Genomic DNA, 5,586 nt, shown 5'->3' with positions numbered 1-5,586 from the left:
CAAAGAAATCAGCGCTCAGGTTTCTTCACTCAGCTGCTGCGAGAAAGCAGCCGGTGAAAGAGCTCTTTATTAAGTTTATCCTCACTTTAAGTAATGAAATCTGGGGAAATTATATAAGAACCACAGAACACCAGTCTTGTTCAAAGGATATGAGTTTACCGTGCTAGTACAGCAGAATATAGCCCTATATATTTTGTTTAAATTTATTTTAAACTGTAGTGCCGTTTTTATATGTGGAGACTAGCTATTCTTTATTTATTTATATATGTCGGTAGATGTACTATCTGGTGACTTCTGAACAAGACTCATAATCCATCAGCCTGTTTCTGCTGATGAAATGGCTGTGATTGAGGTTCATAGTCTCTTGAATGGCCAGCTGGAATTATCAAAATCCTGCTTTACTTGCTGATTGCCCTCAGTGCTAAATAATTTTTTTGTCATTTTATTACACATCAGTTAGTTCCATTTCTGTGATTTGAGTGGCGTTTCAAGATTGATATTTCGTAAATAATAATGGGACATACAGCTGTAGAGTTTGCATTTCTGGTAACAATGCTTGATGGTTTGTCTTAATTAGATAATTCTCATTGAAGGAGTAAAAATATATTACCTAACTCATCAATTTGAAATTAATTTTAAAGTTATTTGATATTAATACTAAATATTAAATAAACCCCAGAATATAGTAGCCTATTTGAATAATATGTTCACAGAGATGTCTGTTTCAATGGAAAAACTGCACACATTATACGCATTCATCCACAATTTAGTGTTTAGTGAAAATAATTTGCATATTGTTTAGTTGTGTAAGTTTGTTTCAGATGAGGCAACTTTTGCATTGTGTCATCCTATCAAAGGAATACTGTTACCAGCGAAGACAAAGCATGGCTAAGATTGGCTTTTGTTAGTTGTTTTGATGTTTGAAATGGCTTTTGTCATTTGAATCTTGTGAAGGGTGGATGTGGAGTCACAGGGTGCTGTCACATTGCCACAGCTTGGGTGGGGTGAAGGCTGCCACACATTAAAAAAAAACAGTGGAGTCTTTTTTAAACGCCCATTAGAGTCAGAGGTTATTTTCCAGAGCATTTCAGACACAAAGAAACTATGCTATGAATGGCTGTATGAGCAGAAAATATTCACAGATTTACAATGATCCATTGATGAAACGTGTACAAATTGAAAGCCAACTGAATACTATGTCTGAGGAGTATTTCCACAGTTGTGACAGATACTTCTGCCACCCACACAGTTTGACAAGTCTTGACTTGTTGTAGTGTCTGGTTATGCCTAGTGAATGTATTCTTCTACTGTGCTGTATAACCCAGAACCTGATTCACATAGCATTTCTTGTATACCACTGCACATGAAATTTAAGTTAATAATAACATCAGTTAATAATAGTACGCCCCAGTTCACCTCTAATATGCATGTGTGTAGAATTTCCTTTCAATTTTCTTAATGATTTATGGAAAGTTACTTCTTGATTTATCTGTTGCTTTAAATAAATAAAGCTTTCATCCCTCGCTGACTATGTATAATTACAGTTGCACACACCCTATGCTTTCTTTGGAGGCATGTAAGTGAAGAGCCTTGACATGGAATGCATGGCCGTAACCGGACCTGAGCACTTCTAACCCTTTATATTGAAGCAGTGGGTTTTACATAACACATCACGTGGATTGTCTAATAATAAAGAGCATTTTAAAACACTATTGGTATATACATCAAGGTGTATAAGATTCATACATAGATCAAGAACATAAATTTCAGGCTATAGGCCCCCCACAGTCTGTTCACTGATCTCCAGATGCATATTGCAAACAAAAAATGACTAGAGTTGGCTTATATTGAAAGATTTATTCTGATGGCTGGTGTTACACAACTTTAAAGATTGATGCAATAAGCACTTTTGAGGAATAAATCATTTCTGGATTTGGTATTCTGAGCTTCATGTTACTTATCGCAAGTAAAGTGTATATCCCATCAGACTGTTTTTGAGTATGACTGTGAAATCATTTGGACTTGTTACTTTTAGACGAACAGAAATGCTGAATCCAAATGACAAAATTTTCTCTAATTTTATCATAGCCTGTAGCTGGACCCACAATGCCATGCAATAGTTCTTTACACCAGTCTGTTATTTTAAATATCATGATATCAGATGAATCCGCCCGGTTGTTTTTCATGTCGGTCAGACAAATTGTTTCTGTAGGTGGTTCTTGACCAGAATATGATGCAAAGTGACCCAGACTTTATACTGATAGTCAAAAGTCTGGCTATGTGAGATTAGAAGCTGCTAACTTAGGTATGCTTTTAAACATACATTTTGTATGTAAATAGCACATCAACAAGGGGAGTGCGTGGCAAAGTTAACCATAACAGTGCTATAAAGCACTGGACTGTCCAATACAATTCATAGTCCCCTCATATCAGCTATAATATTTCTTCCAGTATTGTAATTATGTTTATTGACAGAAACTGGGAGTATGAATGTATTAAATTAACTAACCACAATTATTTTTTGTGATTCCGGATGTTTCAAGAATGGTATGTTCTTTAATAAAACAATAGTTGTTGAGGTGGAAAAGGAAAAGCGTAAAAGAAAAAGCATAAAAGAAAAGAAAAGAAACATTCAGTTTACACCATGATTTTGTGTGTGTGTGTGTGTGCTTTTTGAAGCATTTCAATCAAGTTAGATTATTTTAATATAATTTAAATCATTTAAAGTTGTCATGTGGTCCTCTCAGAAGTTTGCTATTTGGTCCCCAGACCGCTGATTGAGAACCACTGTTATAAAGTAAACAGCAATTATCATATGTGACTGTATCATTGAATTGTAGGCAGGCTAAAATGATTCTTGGCATCCTGGAAGCAATTAATCACACAACACTAATGATCCCAGTCAAAGCATGCCAAGAGATTATTGTCATCTCATTTTTCCGCTTCGCTTTTCCTTTTTCACCTTTGTTCCACCTGAACAAAACCTTGCACTGGCAAATTGTTAACAGCTACAACAGTGTCATATTTGCACCCAGTCAAAGCCAGTAATCAATTTCCATTAGAGGCACTTTCAGATTTTCTTCTCTCTGAATATATCTGATGTGATTTCAACAAACCATCGCCCTGATGGTTATTATCAGATACATTTTATATGGGGTTCATACAATAATAATAAATTCATGATTTGTTTCATTAGATTAATAGTTTATATTGTATCAGTTTATGGACTTTTACCTTCATGGTGCCTGTTTAATGCCAATTTTATACATTAATTTAAAAATGCATGAATTTTTCACTAGGTCTATCAAACAATAATATTATTACTTGTAACACTGCCTTTTTCCTTTTATTGGTATCCTTTTTGCTTTCTTCTGTTCATATACTGAATGAAATGCAGACAGAATTGAGAGCTATTGAGATTTGTATTACCGATTGTGGTGTGTCTGAAGCTGGCAAGGTTTGAATGCTTTATTGCAGACTCAGGAATAATAATAATCAAGTAATATGTATAAAAATTGTGTTTGATTTTCTTAAGCAGCGGTATTGCATCACTCAGAGCAGATCTCATTAGTGAGAAAGCAGAGATCCAGCAGTTAAGCTGCAGATCAGCAGAACTGACAAACTGTCTCATAAAAGCACATACAATGTTTGCACCTGTTATGGGTTTTCATTATTAGAAATGAATGAATAACACTGAACAAAGGTCATTTGGTTTTAGTAAGGACTTTATGAAGGGTGGAACAATAGGTTTGAAACTGTGAAGTATACTAACATGAAACAGAAGCTCAGTTGGACATTTTCATTAGATAATAAAATGTAAGGTGTAAATGAAGTCATAATACACACAGTATTACACGATCTCTTTGGGATATATTCATGAAAATATTGCATTCTATTTCTATAAATACTCTATATTTCAACAATTTGTTAGCATTCGTTCTGTTTCTCTTTTATTTGTAAAATCTAATAACTATATATAATTAAAATTTAATTACACTGTCAAAAAATTATAATATGTATTCAATATCCATTCATTCATCCATTTTCCTAACCGCTCGGTTGGCTGTAGGAGCCTGGAAGAAAACATTGAGTTGTTAATTGATGTGTGTATACTGACACCTTGTGGATATATTGATGCAGTTTCAAAAATGTGAGCAAAAGCCTTTCTTTTGCCTGTTCTTTATGGTATATTATGATGACAAATAGGAAGGTAAGATTTGGTGAATTCTTAACAAAGAGTGAAAAATTTAAGGGGGTCTGAATACTTTCCGTACCCACTGTATATAGGTGCATCTAAAAAAAAGTAGAATATCGTGAAAAAGTTCTTTTTGTAACTAATTTCAAAAAGTGAAAAATTCTAGATTAATTACATGTAAAGTAAAACATTTCAAACGTTTTTTTTTTTATATTATTTTCATGATTAGTGCTTACAGCTCATGAAAGTCAAAAATCCAGTATCTCAAAATATTAGAATATTTTCTAAGATCAATCAAAAAAAGGATTTGCAAAACAGAAAAGTTTTTAAAGTATGTTAATTTATGCACTCAATACTTGGTCTGGGCTCTTAGCTCAAATGACAGCCTCAGTGAGGTGTGGCATGGAAGCGATCAGAATGTGGCACTGCTGAGGCACTATTGAGCCTTCAGCTCGTCTGTATTGTTGGATCGACTGTTTCTCGTCTTTCTCTTGAAAATATCCCATAGATTCCATATGGGGTTTAGGTCAGACATGTTGGCTGGCCAATCAAGCACAGTAATATCATAGTCACAGTAAATATTATTTTGTATTTTTGTAAATATCATTTCAAACATTTTGTCATTTTTTACTCACCCTCATGGCATTTCAAACCTGTATAATTTTCTTTCTTAGGTTGAACACAAAAGAAGATATTTTAAAGAATTTTGAAGAATGCATGATGCATACAGTAAATGATTTTACAGCATTTGAATCAATGTTTTATTACAAAAAAAAAAAAATTGTCACTTTTTTTTTCTGATTTTTTTTTATAATGGAATTTACATGCAGACCAAGGGAATTGATCAGTTGCATTATATTTTTTATTTTAACAAAATTATTTTATTAAAGGAATAGTTCACCTCAAAAATGAAAATTTTGTCATCGTTTACTCACCCTCATGTCATTCCAAACCTGTAAAAATGTCTTACTTTTGTTGAACACAAAAGAAGATATTTTAAAGAATTTTGAAGAACCAAACAGTTGTTGTAGCATTCTTCAAAATATCTTCTATGTTTAACATAAGAAACAAACTCCTTGGATTGGAGTGACATGAGGGTGAGTAAATGATGACAAAATTCTAATTTTTGGGTGAACTATCCCTTTAAATGCTGATTCACTTCAGTAAATACTCAAACAGACCCTTAAAGCAGTACTATATGTAACGTTTGGCGCTCTAGCGGTTACAGTTTTTCTCGATTGCTTAAACACATTTCTTGAAATTGTGACTCCTTTTCTCGAAACTCTAAACACAAATCCATAACTTCTCACCCAATTCCCCATACTTCCTATTTTCAGGTCAAAATGAAGCTCTCCACTCAAAACTATTCAATCTTGCTGAAAAAAACAAAC

Source organism: Sinocyclocheilus anshuiensis, unplaced genomic scaffold (assembly GCF_001515605.1).
Source record: "Sinocyclocheilus anshuiensis isolate Anshui unplaced genomic scaffold, SAMN03320099.WGS_v1.1 scaffold311, whole genome shotgun sequence".
Lineage (NCBI taxonomy): Eukaryota > Metazoa > Chordata > Actinopteri > Cypriniformes > Cyprinidae > Sinocyclocheilus > Sinocyclocheilus anshuiensis.
The sequence above is the reverse complement of the archived record's forward strand: the minus strand, read 5'-3'. Positions refer to the sequence as shown.